This window comes from Panthera onca, chromosome A2, assembly GCF_046562875.1.
Source record: "Panthera onca isolate mPanOnc1 chromosome A2, mPanOnc1 haplotype 2, whole genome shotgun sequence".
NCBI classification, from domain to species: domain Eukaryota; kingdom Metazoa; phylum Chordata; class Mammalia; order Carnivora; family Felidae; genus Panthera; species Panthera onca.
The window spans coordinates 101,846,503-101,867,518 of NC_138340.1; the positions used below are offsets into that span (position 1 = coordinate 101,846,503).

Genomic DNA, 21,016 nt, shown 5'->3' on the forward strand with positions numbered 1-21,016 from the left:
AAGCATGACCTGTAATCTCCAATATTGCCCACATGTCAATGGACAGTGCCTAATTAGCAGGTCATTTCTTTGTTGGTAAGAATCTTTCATTTTAAATGCTTACAAATTTTTGGAGAAGAAAAAAAGATGAGAAATATTTACTGGTCTCTGTGTTGGGACCTGTCACAACTGCTATGTTAAACCACTAGAAGCTCTACACTATTACCCTTATTTTATATATCACAGAACAGAAAGGTAAATATTCTGTCAAGGGCATGCAGCTTGTAAGTGGTAGAGCTAAAATATGAAACAAATTTAGCTGACTTTGAAGGCTGTGTTGTTTCCATTCACTACAATGACTCTAAAGTGTGTGTGTGTGTGTGTGTGTGTGTGTGAGAGAGAGAGAGAGAGAGAGAGAGAGAGCTATTTTTGTGTAAATCACTGAAGACCTCCCAAAATGTCAGACTGAAGTTAACTGGGTTATAAGCAATTAAGATATATTAGAACACCATATTGTATATACTTTTTTAGGTGAATGCTGTTCTGATATCAGATTTCCTCATTTCTACATAAATTTAAGGATTCAGTAGGGTCAAGAATTTAAGAGAGTCTGGATTTAGTAATCACAGACTTGACTTTGTTCAAGTTTGTTTCTGTCTCTTAAATGTGTGAATCTGGATATCAGTAGGTGTCCCTAAGATTTAGGTTTCTCATACATAAAATGGTAATGTATATATAATATTTGGTCTATGGAGTTATAAATATTAGGTTAAATAATATAGGCAAAGCGCTTAGTTCAGGGCCTGACAGAATTTGTGCTCAATAGCTGATGAGGATTGCCATTGCCAATTATGAGAGGAGTGAGTGGGAATCTTTTTAGGGCCATAAATATTCCTCAGATTTGAAGATATTCCTGATGCATCTTCTTAGAGATGAAACAGTAAGTTATTCTTGCTTTCTATCCTTGACCCTACTTAACATTTAAATTAACGTAGCGCTTAGCCAAATAGTTCAGAGCCTTAGTACTTAACTTGTGACTCTTTTAAATCATTGAAGGATAAACTTTTTTGGTGACATTTGTAAGGTAGATTTTGATATTTATATCAATGTTGTTGAGGCAAAGAAATGGAGTATCATCTTCAAATATTCTTAATGTGACTTTTTTTGTATATGTGCAGTTCTCCCTTGACTTATTGCAAATAGAAATACATGACATTTTAATTAACTTGATACATTCATTGACTTGTTATAGTTCATCATTTTGTACTTTGCAATGGATTCACTTAAAAATATTTGTTGCTTATTATATGCCAAGCAAAAATTACTTAATAAGGTGTAGGGCATAAGGAAAAGTTAGTAAATATAAAATATGTATTTATCAAGCATTATGCCTGATATAGGAGATATAAAAATAAAGTACTGTCTTTTTCCTCAATGAGCTTAAAGTTTGGTTTGTCATCATAATTTAATGAAATTAGTATTATTAAAAACATTTAGTGAGAGATGAGGAACTGAAGAGAAGTTGAAAAACTCACACAGAGAGTAAGAAGTACAATTGCAGTTTGGGTTAATCAAATATTTTTATAATATTGTTTTATTTCCTATATTGACTTTGGAACTATATCTATCTATCTATCTATCTATCTATCTATCTATCTATCTATCTTTTAATGTTTTATTTTTGAGAGAGAGAGAGAGAGAGAGCACAAGTGGGGGAAAGGCAGAGAAAGAAGGAGACATAGAATCCAAAGGAAGCTCCAGGCTCCGAGCCGTCAGCACAGAGCCTGACATGGGGCTTGAACTAATGAGCTGTGAGATCATGACCTGAGCTGAAGTTGGACGCTTAAACAACTGAGCCACCCAGGTTCTCCTATGTCTAGTTTTTAAAAAAAGCATTGATATGAATAAAAATAATGCATTCTTAACTTATTATAGTGTACTTCGTATCATTAGTAGGCAACTTCACATATAATATAATAATCAGTTCCATTTCTCCCTTCTAGACTTTGGACTATTTTTGTCATATATTTTATTTATACATATGTTATAAATCCCGTAATATATTGCTATTGATTTTGTTTAAACAGTAAAATCTCTTTTTTTTTTTTTTTTTTTTTTTCAACGTTTTTTATTTATTTTTGGGACAGAGAGAGACACAGCATGAACGGGGGAGGGGCAGAGAGAGAGGGAGACACAGAATCGGAAACAGGCTCCAGGCTCCGGGCCATCAGCCCAGAGCCTGACGCGGGGCTCGAACTCACGGACCGCGAGATCGTGACCTGGCTGAAGTCGGACGCTTAACCGACTGCGCCACCCAGGCGCCCCAGTAAAATCTCTTTTAAATTGATCTAAAAAATAAGAAAATCATCATTTATCTATGTAGCTACATTTTCTAGTAATCTACATTCCTTTGTATAGATCCATATTTCTATCTCATATCTTTTTCATTTGGCCTGAAGGACTTCCTTTGACATTTCTCATAGCGCATATCTTCTGGTGATAAATTCTTTCAGCTTTTGTATGACTCAAAAAGACTATTCTGCCTTCATTTTTGGCAAAATTTTTTGCTAGATATAGAATTCTATGGGGTGCCTCATGGGCTCAGTCAGTTCAGCCTCTGACTTCGGTCATGATCTCATAGTTCTTGAGTTCGAGCCCCGCATCAGGCTCTGTGCTGATAGCTCAGAGCCTGGAACCTGCTTCGGATTCTTTATTTCCCTCTCTCTCTGCCTCTCCCCCACTGGCACTCTGTCTCTCTCTCTCTCTCTCTCCCTGTCTCTAAAATAAATAAACATAAATAAATAAGTAAGTAAGTAAGTAAGAATTCTAGGTTGGCAGATTGTTTTTTTCGTTCAGTGTTTTAGACATGTTGCTCCATTGTTTTATTGCTTGCTTTGTTTGGGGTGAGAAATCTGCTCTCATCCTTATTTGTTTGTTTGTTTGTTTATAAATGTAACATGCTTTCCTTCTCCCCACCCCAATCTCCTGTCCCCAGGCTGCTCTTAAGATTTTCTCTTTATCCTAGTTTTGACCAATTTGATTAATGTATCTCAGTAGTTTAATTCCTGTTTCTTGTTCTTGGGGTTTGTTGAGCTTCTTGGATCTGTGAGTTTATGATTTTCATCAATTTAGAAAAAATTATGGCCATCATTTCTTCAAGCATTTTTTTGGGTCCCTCCCTTTCTTTCCTTTCCTTTAGAGATTTTAATTACATAAATGCTAGGCCACTTGAAGTTGGCCCACAGCTCACTGATTGATGTTCTGTTAATTTTTGTAAATTTTTTTTCTGAGTTTCATTTTGCATAATTTCTGTTGTTACTTCTCTAAAAAATTTTTTTTAATGCTTATTTATTTTTGAGAGAGAGAGTGCAAGCAGGGGAGGGGCAGAGAGTGTGAGCAGGGGAGAGGCAGAGAGAGAGGGAGACACAGAATCTGAAGCAGGCTCCAAGCCTGACATGGGGCTTGAGCCTATGAACTGCAAGATCATGACCTGAGCTGAAGTCGGACACTTAACCCACTGAACCTCACAGGCGCCCCTGTGTTTACTTCTTCGTGTTTATTTTTTCTTCTTCTGAAATATCTAATATCTAATCTCTTCAATCCCATGAACTGCAAGATCATGACCTGAGCTGAAGTCAGATGCTTAACCGACTAACCAGGTATAGATTTCATTCCAGCCATGGCTGTTTTCATATCTAGTTTGATTGCCTGAGATGTCTGACTTTGGAGAATCTCCCTTTTTAAAAATATTTATCTTTACTTAAAATTTTGAACATATGGAATATAGTCATAATAATTATTTTAGTGTCCTTTTCTGTTAATTCTAACATTGGTCTCAGTCTGGGTCAGTTTTAGTTGATTGATTTACCTCCTCTTTAAGGGTCATATATTCTGGCTTCTTTGTATTTATGGTAAGTTTAGATTGGATGCCAGATACTGTGAATTTTATTTTGTTGGGTGCTGAATATTTTTATATTCATTTAAATATTCTTGTGCTATGTTCTAGGATGCAGTTAAGCTACTTGGAAACAGCTTGAACATTTTGGGTCTTGCTTTTTTAATTGTATTATGTGTGACCAGAGCATCATTTTGTCCTCATGTCTAATGTAATATTTTTGAGTATTTTATCCAGTGTTCCATGAATGATGTGACTTTTCAATCTGGCTGGTGATAATGGGCACTGGTCCTTGTCCTGAGAGGCCACTGGGTATTATTCCTTTAATTCCCTGGTCCCCCAGAAAGTTTCCCCAAATGAATGTGCTGAATATCAGGGAGACTGTCTGGAGACTTTGAAGGTTCTCTTTGTGCTGTTCTTTCTGCAGACTCCATCTGCCTTGTTTTTCCTAGGCTCTAAGCTCTATCTCCTCAATTCAGAAAGTCTGATGGGCTCTGCCTGATTTCTCCCTCCCTGTTAGAGGCCTGGAAACTCTCAAGGCATGCAAATGAGACAATTTTGAATCTCACCTTATTTATTTCCTGTCTCTCAGGGATCACTATCCTTTGTCGACTGATATCCAGTGTCTTGAAACCATTGTTTCATATATATTATTTTCCTCGTTTTCTTTTTTTAAGTTGTTTTGTTATTCTATTTTAGTAGGAAGCTGAAGTCCCCTTTTTAGCATTTTTAAAGATACTGTCTCATTGTCCTGTGGCTACCAGTGTTTCTGATGAGAAGTCAGAGTCATCCCTATTATTGTTCTTGTATGTGTGATCAGTTTTCCCCTTTTGGTGGTCTTAAAATATTTATTTTTGGTGTTCAACTGTCTTACTATCATGTGCCCAGGTATGGTCTTCATTGTACTTGTACTGTTTTGGTTTGCTCAGCTGTTTGGATCTGTGCATTGATACTTTTCACCAAATTTGGGGAAATTTCAATGATTATTTCTTCAATCTCTTTCTCTCCTATTCTTGTGATACTCTAATTGTATGCCTGTTAAACATCTTTCTACTGACCCACAGTACACTAAGGTACTGTTCCTTGTTTGTTTGTTTGCTTGTTTTTTTAAGGTGCTGTTCATTTTAAAAAATTAAGATTTAAATTTAAGATTTAAATTTAAAGTTTAATTTAAAAGTTAAATTTAAATTCAAATTTAAGATTTGAAGAACAAATTTAAGATTTGTTCTTCAGTTTGGGTGATTTCTACTGACTTATCTTCAAGCTCACTGATCCCTTTGTTTCCAATGTCCAATTTTCTCCTAAGCTCATCCAGTGAGTTATGTATTTCATATATTTTATTTGTCAGCTCTTGAATTTCAATTCACTCTTTTTTATAGTTTTATTATCTCTAGTGATATTCTGTATTCACTCATTCTATTCATCATATCCTTTAACTCTTTGAGCATGTTTATAATAGCATGTTAAGAGTACTTCTCTGATAATTTCAGCATCCACATCATCCTGACAGACTACTTTTAACTGAATTTTTTTTTTTCACTTCAGGTCATACTTTTTTTCCCTTATTTGTATTATAGCAGGTTTTTTTTTTAATGTTTATTTTTGAAAGAGAGAGTGTGAGAGCGTGAGGGAGGGAGGGGCAAACAGAGAGGGAGACACAGAATCCAAAGCAGGCTCCAGGCTCTGAGCTGTCAGCACAGAGCCTGACATGGGTTCAATCCCATGAACTGCAAGATCATGACCTGAGCCGAAGTCAGATGCTTAACTGACTAAGACACCCAGGCACCCCCATTATAGTGGTTTTTTAAAAGTGTATACAGGATGTCATGGGTGAAACATAATTTATGGATTATGCTATTTTATTTACTGAATTTTGAGTTTTTCTGGATGACAGTTAATTCATAGTGATCCCTTAGATCTTGTAGAGAGGTGGTTCTCAACCAGGAGTAATTTCTCCCACCCTAGGAAACATTTGGCAATGTATGGAGATATTTTTGGTTGTCACAACTTGGAGATGATGATGGTATATGGTGAGCAGAGATCAGGAATGCTTCTGAACATTTTATAGTTCACAGATAAAGCACCCCACAGCAAAGAAAGATCTGATCCAATATTTCGATAGTCCTGAGGTTGAGAAACACTATTGTAGTTGTTTTAGACATTGTTAGAAAGGATATAGTACAGTTTTTTTCCCTGTTAGAGCATCTCCCTTATTCTAGGGCACAGTTCTTATTTCTAATGTCTGGTCTTTGTGGAATCTTCACTAAATGCCCAAGGTACTAAGTGAAGTCTCTCTGTTCCACTGTGACTGACTAGAACTCTAAATTCTCACAGCACTTTATAACCTCTTATATCTTCATTGAGGAATCACTTCAGCAACTGTTCTCTGGATGGACTCAATGAGTTTTACCCTGCTCAAGTGCAGCCTAGTGCTTGGCCAAAGTCATGAAGGGCACCTCCATGCAGAGTTCTGGGGATCCAACTTTTTGCATCTTGCTCATCTCAAGTCTCTTTCCCTTTAAATTCTAGCCTTTTAAGCAACCCTAAATTCCAAAGTTTGTCTCCTCTGGCTAATGAGACCACCACTTTCTGTACTTCAGAAAGTACCCTAGATAGAAATATGGGGTCAATATGAAGCTCACCCTACATGTTTCTGTGACCCTTCTGTCAAGGATCATAGCCCTGTATAGTTCGTTGTCCAGTGCTTGAAAATAATTGCCTCATATACTCTGTACAGTTTTATAGTTGCAGTGAGAATATTTCCCATACCAGTCATTCAATCATGGCCAGAGTTAGATATTTCATACTGGAATTGAATGTCAACTCTAAATCTTAGGTTTCCTTATTCTTTGAGATGAACAAGATATTCTTTTAATCAGAAGTAATTCTTTGGTAATAGATGAAGATATAATTGTAGCTTCCTTCCCTAGAAAATACTAGAGAGGAACATTTCTGATCTACCTTCTTATTCCATTCTCCAAGGCCATTTAAATGCTGGCTAATGAGAACACACAAGCAATGCCTTCTCTTTACCGATGATAATTATAGCTATCTTATATTGTGTGCTTTCTATTGCCAGGCACTGTGCCAGTAGATTTACATACATTTTATTTTATTTAATGTTCACAGCAGCCCTATTTCTTCTGTTTTACTTATAAGGGAACTGAGGCTCTGCGAGGTTAAGTAACTGGCTCAAGTTTGTAGAGCTAGTGAAGTGACAGAGCTGAAACAAAGGCTTAAGTTTGTCTGACTCTAAAGCCTTAAATGTATATCTGTCAGAGCAGGCGAAATGATGTTCCAAACAACCCCTAAGTCTCCGTGGCTAACCACAGTAATGGTTTGTGAAAGTGTTCTTCTCCTTCCCAACACATTCCAATATGGGTTTGTTGGAAATGTCTCCTCATGCCATCCTTCCTGCCTGTGGCCCCATCATTCCCTGGGGACTTGGTGTTCTCTGCATCTCTACTTCCTCAGAAGACAAAAAAGAGAATGTAGAGGATCAGGCTGGAGGATTTTCAGGCTGGTAAGTGGTCATTTGTGATCACATGCAGTTGGGCAGAAGTCAGTTACAGAATCCGTCTCGAGGCCAGGAAATATAATCTGGCTATGTCCTCAGGAAAAAAAGAGACTGGGTTTTGGTGAAGAACCAGCCAGTCCTACCATACTATATTAACCCAGATTCTCCCCTAAGTTGCTAGTTGGGAAGCATTTATACACCTTACTCTAAATGCTGTTTTTCTAATATGTGGAATTTAAGAAGCAAAACAAATGAACGCAGGGGGGAAAAAAAGAGAGGCAAACCAGGAAACTGACTCTTAACTGTAGAGAACAAACTGATGATTACTGGAGGAGAGGTGGGGGAGGGGAATGGGGATGGTGATGGAGATTAAGGAGGGTACTTGTGAGGAGCACCTGGTGTTGTATGTAAATGATGAATCACTAAATTCTGTACCTGAAACTAATATTGCAGTGTATGTTAACTAGCTGTAATTTAAATAAGGATTTAGGAAAAAAATAAAATACTTGTATCTTAAAAAAATAAATAAATGCCATTTTTCTAGGCTGGGGCTTGGTTTAGTATCACACATTATCATCCTTGAGGTTAGTGAAGTTAACACAAATCATGTCCTGAGACAAGTAGGATCTTCAGAGATCATGTATCATATTGTCCCTCAGAGGGGCAATCATAATTATCGATATCCCCAATTTTAAGGGATACATTTTTATTCTTTATTTTTAATACTTTAATCTATAGATGGTATCTACATTATTTTAGTTAGGGCACTACACTTGCTCTCCCATCATTCCCTCCTGTCATATGCTGCTTCGACCTGGGCTACTGAGGAGTCAATGCCTTGTTTTCTTGGTCTTTCTTTCCTTGTCCATGTGTCAGGATTTCAGAATGGTATCTTCCAGTGAAAGCTGAGAGTCTGTAAACACAACATGGGTGTCAGGAACTTTCTAACTGTCGTGAAAGCAACATCAGTGCTAAATTAACAGCCAAAAAATAATCACCATTGCTTCTCAGCCTTTTGGCTAAGATCAAGTATAGTATTTGTTCTTACCAGTTTAATATCTGGTATGTCCTCTGTCCTAGGACAATATATTAAGTGGATTTTTGGAGCAGGGAGATGGAACAGGAGCTGGCTCTGTACACACCATGCATCAACCTGGTATCATGATACTTCTAGGAAAGGTGCACCCTGTGGGGTTAAAAACCATGAATTTGAGGAAGACACTTCCAGAAAGGATGTGTAGGGTCCTTTGGGAAATGGCAGCAACACAAGGGACACCAACAGTTAACTTACAAGCAAATCGGCGAAGCCTTTGGTCAGGTTGCTTTGCTCAGTCCGCCTTTCTTTTGATTTGAGTACATCCAAACCATCTGTTTGTTTGGAGTATTTGAGCAAGTTCCCTGAATTTCATTCCAACTGCACCTGCCCTAAACCTGGACCTTCTTTGCCCTCCTGATGACAACACATCTAACATTTCCCTGTCTTTAATATCTTTCCTCCTCATTCATCCTGCAGAGGACTCCATTATCTTTAGGTCTTATTCTTGCTCAGACACTTTTGGCACCAGTGGCACATTTCTTTCTCCAAATCACAGCTCTACCTTATATCTCTAACTTTGTGTCTGGGTTCTTCCCTCATTCACCCCCTGATCCAGTCAGACTGGTGACCTTTGTGTTCTAGAACTTGTTCCATACTGTTTTGCATCCATGCCCTTATAAATGGAGTTCCCAGTATCTGGGAACCTCTCATCTCTCCTCCTCAAAGTCCTAGCCAGTTTTCAGGGCCCAAGTGAAAATTGATCTCTTTTCTGAAGTCTGCGCCCATGTTTCTGGTTAAATAAATCTCTCTCTTTCCTGTGTTTGTGCAGCACTTTGTACTGCTCACAGTCTGCTTTGTGTCTCATCTTCTCTGCTGGGCCACAAGAGCCTAGGGAGCAGATGTTTTGTGAACCTTCCTATCCACCTCCTGTAGTGCCCAGCATCATACCTTGCTCAGCAAAGATGCTTAGAAATGCTTATTGGACAAAATTAAAAGCAGACTGTGACATCAACTGTACAAAGACCTTTTTCTCAAATTAATCTGGAAACTAAAAATAGACTATCCTCAAAATGATTAGATAACATACTTGAGATAAACTACTTATGTACAACCTAAAAGTGCATTTAGATGGATTCTCTTTAAAAAAAAAACAAAACAAAACAGAAACAATCCCTTCAAAAAGTTAATTTTCTAAATAGATCTATAGTATTTTTTTAATGTTTCTTTTTGAGAGAGAAAGAGAGAGACAGAGCATGAGTGGGGGAGGGGCAGTGAGAGAGGGAGGCACAAAATCTGAAGGCTCCAGGTTCTGAGTGGTCAGCATAGAGCCCAACATGGGGCTCGAACTCACAAACTGCAAGATCATGACTTGAGCCGAAGTTGGACACTCAACCTACTGAGCCACCCGGGTGCCCCTATGGTATCTTTTAATGGTCTGCATTTCTCAAAGATAACATTAAATGCTCTAATCAGGTAGGGAGAAAGATTGGAATTATCCCCATAAGATGTATTCCGATTTCCAGTTTCCAAAAAGGCATCTGAAATGATGGGTGTCGAGTGTGCCCGGGATGGCACTACTGCTGGTGACTTCTTTGGCAATGTCCTAGATACAGTTCTGCTCGTAGGTTGGCTCTGCCCAGGAGAAGCACAACTTTTGTTGGAAAGCACAACCGCTGGTACAGCATCGAAACAAGTCGTCTATACGAGAGAGATCCTTCAGAGAGGATATGTATCTTCATCAAAATTCTAACTGCATTGAAACTGTCACTCAAGGAGTTAACATCTGTGAAGAATAAAAAATGCAATGGAGAGGTTTCAGGCAAAGCATGGGGAGCCTGATAAAATTATCAGTGAATTAAATTCAGACAGATGGCTTTAGAAAGAAATGAAGTACACAAACCTTATGTAGAGTATAATGACTCTCACTCTGACAGGGGCTTTGTCAACAGGGTAAGCACTTTTTCTTTTTTTTAAACTGGATTTTAAAGCAGTTGGAAGTCAAATTCTTCTCCTTTTCTGAGGTGTTATTTAGTACTTAAACAACAAAAACAACAATGGTTTGTAAAGCCACCCGGATAGCCTCAGACTCTGAAGCTCCGGGAGGAGCTGCACAGCGTGATAGAAGGCAGAGGGTAGGCGTCACTACTGCTGCTGCTTCTTACTCTCCTCAGACTCCCTGCCCACATCAATAGGTCCTTGGCAGCTAAAATATTTCTACAGAACAGAGGCCAATCATTAGCTCTGCTTACAACAGCAGGATACCAAGGGAAGCTTCCAGCCATTAAACACACACATGCAGACGAAAGACACAAATACACTGATTTCTGCCTTTTAAAATTTCAGTTTTTACCATTGTTTTTGGTTGAATTAAAAAAAAATAGCTCTTAGAGCATCCCACTTAATACTATCATTTTACATTTAGACAAAAATGGTGCGAAAATAATACGTTATTTCTCTCTCAGAAATTCTTTTTCCTTATGGTTTTTATGTTATCTTCATGCATTTGGCCCCAGGAGCCCCCTCTTTCAGGTGACTGGCCCCAGCATATTCATGCTTGGACGCCAAAGGCCAGGCTGCTTCTTAGCAATGGACTTTGCCTTTGTTCCAGACCAGATGTTCTGTTTCTCCCTGGTAACAGTTTGCATTGTGGTACCTTATTATACGGTGCTCTCTGGAACTGGTGCCAGGGTAGCCTCCAAATCAGCCAAGAGCAGCGCTGAATCAATGAGACAGCTGGCGGCCTCCCGAGGGAGGGAACGTTTTTACCTTTTTGATTCATGCAGTCTCCGCTAGTTCAGATCCAGGATGCCATGAATGATTTTTCTTAGCGACAGGTGAGAACAAAAAAGCTTTGTAAACCTAATTCAATAGAAACTGGAGACTCGGTGTGCTATTGATTAAAGGGAGAAGACGATGAAGAGGAAGTGTACACACAGTCCAGTTGCATTTTCCCCATAATCGACTTCTGTGCTCTGGCCTGTGTTGGAGCTGTCAGCTTTGCCGGGAGGAGAGGCTTGAAAATCAAGAGTATTGTGTCTGTTGACCTCGGGTTAGGATTTTAATCATGTCTCTAAGATTGCATATTATCTACAAAAACAAGATTACTCCTTTTTGTTTTCATTTTTCTAGCTATAAAATTCACTGATCTATTGCTAACTTTGCTAAAAATTTAAGATGACTTTAATGGGCTTGTTGACATCATCCAGGCTTTAATGTTTGGGATGTGTTTATTTATTAGGGCTATGGATTGGGGTAAATATCATCCACATTTATACCCAAGGATTACAACTCAGTGTGAGTTCTTGCCCTAGGTCCTACACATCAGCACACTTATTGAGTGAACAAGAACGCTAGGGGCGCCTGGGTGGCTCAGTCAGTTAAGCGTCCGACTTCGGCTCAGGTCACGATCTCGCGGTATGTGAGTTCGAGCCCCGCGTCGGGCTCTGTGCTGACTGCTCAGAGCCTGGAGCCTGTTTCAGATTCTGTGTCTCCCTCTCTCTCTGACCCTCCCCCATTCATGCTCTGTCTCTCTCTGTCTCAAAAATAAATAAACGTTAAAAAAAAAAAATTAAAAAAAAAAAAGAACGCTAGTCCTACCCTACTCTGTCTCCCACTGCTCTGTAAAAGCAGGCCAGTTCTTGAGCCATTGTAATCAGAGGACCATTAGATGAGATGCCACAGTACCTGAGATCTCTAGTCCCAGTGTGGTGGAGAGGAGAAAATGAGACAGTAACAGAAGTCAGAGACCCTGTAGTACATCATCCCCATCAATCATGGCAGACGTGTTGGCAACATGATGGATGACACCCAAACACTGACCTTGGTGGGTCAGCCTTTGTCACATAAGTAACAGAATAAGTCAACACAGTGGGTCTACCTACCATCAAATAGGAGCGATAAGCTGTGACTACAGCAGAGGGAAAATGAACATTAGTGTCAAATGTTGTCTATATTTCTGAGCCAGAAGTAGCTGGTATCTTATTGTTCAGGGATTGAATTGGATGGGATATTTTAGGAAGGAGAAAAAATCAATGTTATCAAGGCATGCTTGTAGCATTATGAGTTTTCCTCTTAACTAAGCTATTAAATAAGACAGTAGTGAGTCTGTACAGTATACATTCTTATAGAGTGAAAACTATTATAACATAGATGACTTTAAACCTGAATATTGGCTCATATACATGCAGTTCAACACTTAGTTGGTGACAGATGGTTTGGCTTGGGGATAGACATAATTTAGTCTGGGAATTCTGGTGACTTTCCCATGGTAGTCTTAGAATTTGTCTCTCTAACAATCTTCCAAAGTTTCACAGTTATAAATGACCTACCCCAAATCCCTTCTCTGAGTTTAAATATTCCTTGATTGGTCATAGAAAGTAAGGAGAAATTCTCAATAATGAGCAGCAGGACATGTGGAGGGCTTGACAGCTACTGAAGATAAAAGAATTGGTGAAGAGATTATGATACACTTGCTTTTCATAGGAGTGAGGTTGGAATACATTGAAGCAAGACCTGCCCATTTATTTTCCAGATGGCTTTGTGCCATGTTGTAAGAAATTCAGTCAGCTTTATCATTGAGAACCACTTCCCTAAGCTAGTGGAATCACTGAAAATCCTGTCTCATCTCTTTTGAAATCAATATTAAAAAATCAAGAGACCCAGATATCAAGTGCTTGTCTCCCCTTCGAAGTCAAAAACTCAGGTTGGCGTCCTGAAGCATCCAGTCAAGGGGAGCCAGTCAGGTGGTGCATTTACTTTTAGGGTCAGAACTTGCATATTTCCAATCCAGTTAGTTCGAGTTGGCATGTACTTTTCTTGAAACATCTGTGTGCTTACCACTGTGCCAGCCATCAGTAAAGAGTTTTTTGTTTTTTTGTGTGTGTTTAGAGAGAGAGAGAGAGTAAGTGGGGGAGAGGGGCGGGGTGGGGAGAGAGAGAGAGAGAGAGAGAGAGAGAGAGAGAGAGAGAGAGAGAGAATCTTAAGCAGACTTCACACTTAGCATGGAGCCTGATGTGGGGCTCAATCCCATGATCCTGAGATCATGACCTGAGCTGAAATCAAGAGTTGAACACTCAGTCAACTGAGCCACCCACATGCCCCTAAAAAGAGGCTATTTTAAGGCAAGCAAATAAAACATTATTTATCATAACAGGTCTTATAAGCTTTTGGAACTTTAAGAGGTCGGTAAAAACTGAAAATGCGTATGAAGTCAGGAAGGATTTAGGGAGAAAAGGGGCAATATTATATGCATACTAGCTTTATTAAGGAAAAGAAATCTAGAGTCAACCTTCCTGCTTTTGAGATTGGTATCAGGGAGGATGAACATATCTTCTCATGGATGGCCTGATGATATAAGCTATTTGTCTGATCCAGAAAGCCATTTCTTATGTTCTCCAGCTCTTGCAATTGGAATAGACACTGAGCAGCCAAAACATGTGGATGGATTGTGTTTGGCTGTGTGGACTGTTGTCTAGAGAGAGAAGATAAGGCATAAGTGCTGATGGTATTCTGGATGTGTTTCTTTCCCTTCTGGGTGAAAGCCAAAGATGCTAGTAGGCTGAAAACTGAGTTGTCTTGGTAATCTTTCCTATTCTTCTTAACTGCAGGATTTACAAGACACTGCTCTTTGGGTCTAGGTATCATTTTGGGATCATATCATCATAATTCTATGAGTATGTGCTGGGAGGGCAAAGTTGCAGAGCAATTGCTCAGCTGTGCTGGGGAAGGAGGCAATTACCAGAACACATTTTAGCCCCACTTGTCAGAGTGAGTTTCACCCAGGCACAAGGGGAGCATTAACTTGGGCAGTGTACCTTTTAGGAGGCTTAATTTAGTTTTTTCTTCCCTTTAATTGTGTGATTTCAGTATTTTAGCCACAATCCCTAGGCTGTAAGAACCTTTAAACAGCTCTTTGTTATGAAGCAGGACATGGGTTTTTGAAGAAGAATGAACAGGGAACTGCATAATTTATAGGAAAACTGCATGATAGACTTTTTCTTTACAAAGAACATTGGGGTTACATTGGCACTAGCCAAATACCTTTTTAATGAATAGTCAGTAATCAGCAGCAGCTACAGTAAATGCTTGAATTTTTTCCTTTTATGTGCTATGAGTCCATAAATTAAGCATCTGATTCTGATTGCTGTCATGAATACACACGCTTTTTGCCACCCACCCCCACTGTTCAGATTCCCTGCATCAGTTCATGCTCAGTTTAGAGCAGTGTGAAAAATGGAGGGCAAATCTCTTTTAATATGTTCAATTTTCATCCACTTTAAATACTGTGATGGAAAAAGGATGTTGACAATACACTCCACTTTCTTTTTTGGATCTAGATCACAGTTTGGGTTTTAAGACAGCAGTATTATGTTCTAGACTGTAAGAAAAAGAGTTTATACACTCTTTTTTTTTATATATTCAAGAGCCATTAAAATAAATTTAATTGCCAAGGTATCCTTTTTTTTTTTAAGCAGAGCTTTATCTGAATTGTAAGCTTTCCATTTGCTCATTCCTCTAAGATTTTGCACATGCTATTTTCATCACTTGGAATGTATCCTCCTTTTTTCTATTCTCTGCTTCTCAATATTTCTAAATTTAACAAAACCCCAAACAAATGCTTCAGGAAATTATTCTTTTCTAATGTCATCTGCAGCCAATCATCTTCACTTCCCTCTCAGTGGTTCCTTAGCTTCTGTGAAGTTAATGTGAACAGATGGTTATTAATTTATAACCAAGATCTTGTCTGAAAGTTTAAGAATATTTTTAAAAATCTAAACATTTTTTTCTAATTTCAACAATGTCATCTGTGGTAGTTATGGCTCCAAGCCAAGCAACAAAGTCTATTTATCCCAAAGTATGGACTAAGTACAAATATTTAAAAAGCATCATCAGAAAATATTATTGTAATATTGGCAATAAAATAAAATCTTAGAGCTTCATGTGTTCCAGGTACTGTTTTAAGTCCCTTACAAGTGCTAATTCATTTACTTTTCACAAAATTCCTGCAAGGCAAGTACTATGATTTTGCTTATTTTACAGAGGTGGAAACTGAGGCACAAGAGTAACTTCTCAAGTTTGCAGAGCTAAGTGGTAGAGCTGAAATTCAAGTCCAGGAGTATTCGGAAGATAACTTTGGGGCCCTGTTAAGTGCTTTAGTTAGCAAGAAGGAAAACAACTTCATAAATGCGGGTTCTGATAGTTTCCTCAAAGGCCCACTAGATGGCAGTGTTGTCTGATACAGCTCTGTGACTAAAGGGGCTTAGCCAGGACCTAGGGTTTATAGGGGGAAGTGAATGTGAGAAATATGTGTGGAGTGTTTATTATTCAATTGCCATAACTTGGAGAATGCCTTAAGTTATACTTAACTTTTTTTCAGTTTATGTTTTTTCTCTAGCTCAGTAAATTATAGTATTTTAAGGACAGAGAATATTGTTTCTTTCCACAGCTCCTGCAACTGAGTTTCTCATACTTGGAAAATGGCAGAAGTCTTTCCTACAGAGTGCAGAAGTAAACCTTGCCATGGGAGAAACAGCTTCCTGATCAAGATATTTCCTCAGCCAGGTAAGTTTCTTACTGCATCTCAGGTAGTGATTTGAACACCATATTCATGCAGTTAGTATTGTTGAATACATGTCATACGACATTTGGAATCTTGACTTTTGCATAAGTACAGTGATTTTGTAGTTTAAGTGTGAAAAGTATCCCTTGTGTCATTCCGTTAGCTGAAGAGAGTGACTTTTGCTGCTCTCTTTTGTATTTCACTGTGACTGCCTGAGGAGGGAGTGACAGGGAATATGGAGGAAGCCCAGGAGGAGACTTGGGTAGGATGTGAACACTGTGGAGAAGTGAGGTGTTTAGCTTTGCATTAGGTAAGCAGAATTTCAACAAGTCAGGATCAGCAAATTTGTGCGATGTTCTGGTAAGCCACTTCCCTTCTGCAGCCCACTCATTAATTTTCGGAAGCCTGACAGAATGGCTAAAAGGATGATCAATTTCAAGTGTCACTCCTGGCGTGTTTTTATCCTTATGTAAAAGGAGTTCCTGACAAGTAACCCTGTTAGTGCCCTCAAAATGTCTCCTATTATTAAATATTGGGAATAAGCTGAAATAATGAAATGAGCTTTTTTTTTTTTTTTGGTCACCAGTGTGGTTGGTCTAGGAGATGATGAGATTAGTGTCTATTACTGACTAGTATGTGGGCTTACCTAAGACTCAAACCAGCAAAACCTTGAGAGAAATGAACACATTTCAAGGAGAACTACTTTTCTTTAGTGGATTTGTTTGGAACAAATGGTTTATCTCTACTCATTTTGCAAGTGATTGCATAACATTGTTACCTAGCAGATAAAATCCTCCTTCTCTTCCTCCTCCTCCCTGAGAAATTTTATTCTAATATGTTGCTTTAATCTTGGGTAGGTAACTGGTGTTATCTGGGCCGCTGAGCTGCCCCTGAGAGAGTCGTGGGTGGCACTGTGGGTGTCTCTCTACCAGAGGGACACAGTGCCTTTCTCTCCTTGTGTTTGCTTCTCTCTTTATCCTCACTCAGGTATTTTCTTTTTTCCCTTCTTTCCTGGATGTCACATTTGCTTCCTTTTCCTTTTGATAACACCTTCTATCCTTAAATCTTTAGGCCACGTCATAGATGATGTTGGACATTTTGATGCCTGTTGGCACTAAAGCATTTGCTGATGCTGGTCTTAATTCCTTTTATATCCTAATATTTGGTGAACTGATTTTATTTCCAATGTGCTTGGTGAAAAAAGGGGAGAAAGTTATTGCAGAACCCAGTTGCAGAATTTCTACTGTAAAGATGTAGAAAATTCTAAGAAAGATAAAGCCTTAAGGTGAGACAAACATTGCATGACCCTGTATGTGAATAGGTAGTGACAAATGTGAGTGCCTGCTCACAGGAGCCAGGTACTTAAAGCAAGTAAATGACATAGACCTAGTAAGAATGGAAAAGAATGGAAGAGCATGTAAGCCATTCAAGGGGGTGGGGGGCAGCTGCTGTTCAACTCTGAAGCTTCTGCCCTTAACAATGTGCAATCTACATGACTTTAACTTGGGGTGATGCTAACTAATCTCTATATATCTGTGTGTGTGTGTGTGTGTGTGTGTGTGCATGTGCGTGTGTGTGTGTGTGTGTGTGTGTATATATATATATATATATATATATATATATATATATATATATATTTATTTATTTATTTCTGGGGAGGAAAGAAAGAAAGAAAGAAAGATAGAGAGGGTGCCTGGGTGCTCAGTCAGTTGAGCATCCAGCTTTGGCTCAATTCATGTGACTTTGAGCCCTGCATCAGGCTTGCTGCTGTCAGCACAGAGCCTGCTTCGGATCCTCTGTCCCCCACTCTCTGCCCCTCCCTCATTCGTGGTTTTTTTTTTCTCTCTCTATCTCTCTCAAAAATAAAAATAAACATTAAAAAACAGAAAGAAAGAAAGATAGGAAGAAGGAAAGAAAGAAAAAGAAAAAAAAAACCTGTCTGCAGGCCTAGAATATCCCTAGGCAGCTTATTTGTGACTCCTGCTATAAATACTATGAATTCTAGAGATAGATTATTGTAATTTTGTTACACCTGGGAATCTTAATGTTACCACAGTGTTCTGACAGAAGTTTTAGCACAGTTTTCTGGATGAGTGTTCACCCACTCAATTAAAACTCTGTAACTCATCAGAATGTGAAATTCTGAACTAAGACTGGAAACAGTAAACTGACTAATTAAACAACATCACTTACTGTTAAAATATGAAGAGTTATTAATTTATAAAGCTAATTGGATTGGAATCCAGCTAAACTTAAACCAGAGTTACATTCTAATTGCTCTTTTACTTTAGAAAATATCAAAGACCAGGAGATGATATTTTTATGGTGACAGTTCTTAACAATCCATGCAGGTCTTCAATAGAAGCCATTATTAGAGGAGTGGTATTTGAAAGAATAAAGTGTAACAGGCCAACTTTATGGAGTTGACTCAGAGTGCATTAGAAAAAAAAAGAATTTATAAAGAATGTTAAAAAACACAGCCTTCGGGGCGCCTGGGTGGCTCAGTCGGTTAAGCGGCTGACTTCGGCTCAGGTCATGATCTCGCGGTCCGTGAGTTCGAGCCCCGCGTCGGGCTCTGTGCTGACAGCTCAGAGCCTGGAGCCTGTTTCGGATTCTGTGTCTCCCTTTCTCTCTGACCCTCCCCCGTTCATGCTCTGTCTCTCTCTGTCTCCAAAATAAATAAACGTTAAAAAAAAATATTTAAAAAATAAAAAAACAAAAAAAACAAAAAAAACCCACAGCCTTCATTCCATATGTACTAGTATCTAATACTCTCACAATGTATTTTTTAAAAATTTTGTTTTCTGGAATGTTGTCTGAAATACAGATTTTACAAACCGAGTTGTTTTCAATACTTTGAACCAGTTACGAATTGTTTCCTTTGTGTTAATAGAGCTGTCAGGCTGTTTGTACTCATGTTGCCTTTGATGTCTATCAAGAATGGACACCCAAAGAGAAGGCTGGGAGGCCTGTTTGACGCAGCCCTCCTGTAGATGCAAAGTGACTGACTTTCCCAAGTGGAAGAGCGTATACAGACAGTGTGACAGGAGTAGAGGATGCTCTGTCTTCTGGTGCAAACGCCCGCTGATATTTGAGCATTGCACTGTGAACAATTCTGTTGAGACATGTTTCTCAGATGTTTGCCTCAGATTGCAGGGGCTTTTCCTTTTGCAACCCAGGTTACAATAACCTTAGAGACCCCTATGAGTCCTTTCAGGTTTCCTGCTTGATGAGTTTCCTCTAGCTGTTACCTGCCTTCTGAAACTGTGTGGCCTGCCAAGCTTCTTGGGAATCCTGACCACATCCACTGTACCTTACAGTCCTGTCAGGAAGTGTCAAGTGCAGTTTAATCCCCAATACCGAGGACTGTCAAAATGCTAATCCCCACCCACTGTGGGCTCCCAGGAGCGGTGCTGAGTCCTTACACAGGACGCTGGAGGCCTGTATGTGTCAAGGTTTGTCTCCTGTCGCAGCTGCCTGAGGAATCCTGAACCCTGCCTTGTGGCCACAGCTGTGGGAAGTCAGGCCCTGCAGGGCATCCCCACTTTCCCAGCTCAACACTGCTGCTTGCCTTGCACGCAGATGCCTCTCAGGGCAGGTGACTTTTACCTCCTTGGGGTCTGTCATTCATGCATTCCACCTGGTGACCTTTCCTTCATGTCTCTTTACTGGGTGCCCATTTACGGGTGCAAACAGCGTCTCATTACCAGCTCCCTCGCTTTGTCATTTGCCAGCTTTGTGTCAGGCTTCAGTCTGTCAGCAGCCTGACACTCTCAGTTCAAAACCAACACTCCTGCTCATTGTTGCCCGCACATGTCTCCTCTCTCCCCTCTGTCTGCCATTGGACGGAGCCTCAATGCCATGCTCAAGGTGCCATTGTGTGGTACAAAGGAAGACAGGGTTAGGAGAGACTCTGAACTCAATCACTTGTCAAAGATTATGTCTTTATGAGGCACTTTTAATTAGGCTTTGCTATTTGGTTTCTAGCTTTTCCCTACATCCCTCTCACCCTTCTTATCACTTATCCACATGCCCACCAGAGAGAACTGTAATAACAATGAAATGGGATTTTAACTTGAACAGCTATAGGACTTGAAAGGTGAAGGTCGGGGCAATAGCAATGCAATGAGTAGGAAGAACAAACAATTACAATTCAGTTGCCACCCATATACCTCTGTGGGGAAGACGATAAACAATCATAAGGCTCCTTTAAGGTTTTGCACAAGACAAGAAATCATCTACTTTGTTTTATGTAAGACACATTGCTTCTGAAGCTGCTTGGTCTTGTCATATGACTATACTTTCTTCTCTTCAAATGTTTCATTTCTCTCTCTCTTTTTTTTCTTACTGGATGTAGAAACCCTTTTCCTACCATAATGGCATTGAATTGAGTAGAACTGCATTTCGTTGACAGTACAAAAGAATATAATCTGGCTTGTTGTGTAAGCCAATACATGTATGATGTGCCTACATTTGTACCTGGACTTCTGTTTCTGTGAGCAATGAGTGAACACACACACACACACACACACACACACACACACACACTGCTCCATAACAATCTCTTGTCATATCTGCCTAGATGGTAATGTTTTATGTAAATAAAGTCTCTAATTAATTTTTATGACCCATGCAGGCTTCTGCAATTCCTTTTCTCAGCACCAATGTGTACAGAGTTAGCATAATATTAAAGTTCTTTTATCAATTTTTATTCTTTAATCTGCTATCCTATTTCTAATCGGTTAACAGCTTAAAAATATATTTTTTTCTTTTGAAATATTTTTTTCCCCTTGAACTGGAAAATTTTATAATTAGGTGGTGTGATAAAATCAGTAAAACAAAAAAGACTCTCTCAAGATTTAACTTCCTGTGTGCTATCTTTGGACAGCGACTTTGCAAGGTGCCTGAGAATGCATGGCCTGAGAATTTGTTTGGACTGCACTTTTTTCAATAATTGAAGTAATAGTTCATGTGTGGATGCAGATTATAAAGTTCTGTAATAGTTCCCATTTGTTCATATTTTTATTCTTG

General features: G+C 39.1%; 1 long non-coding RNA gene and 1 other non-coding gene across 2 annotated transcripts in view; both read left to right on the plus strand.

Annotated features, from left to right (window-relative positions):
* The window catches only part of LOC132679885 (uncharacterized), an 89,846-nt gene that overhangs the window by 45,107 nt on the left and 23,723 nt on the right, over window positions 1-21,016 (plus strand). Inside the window, exon 2 of the long non-coding RNA XR_009610382.3 lies at window positions 15,872-15,987. This is a non-coding gene — a long non-coding RNA (uncharacterized LOC132679885). The remainder of the gene's footprint in view (window positions 1-15,871; window positions 15,988-21,016) is intronic.
* Window positions 8,391-8,581, plus strand: LOC132680001 (U2 spliceosomal RNA). Its single transcript, XR_009610478.3, has one exon. It is a non-coding gene; the product is annotated as a U2 spliceosomal RNA (small nuclear RNA).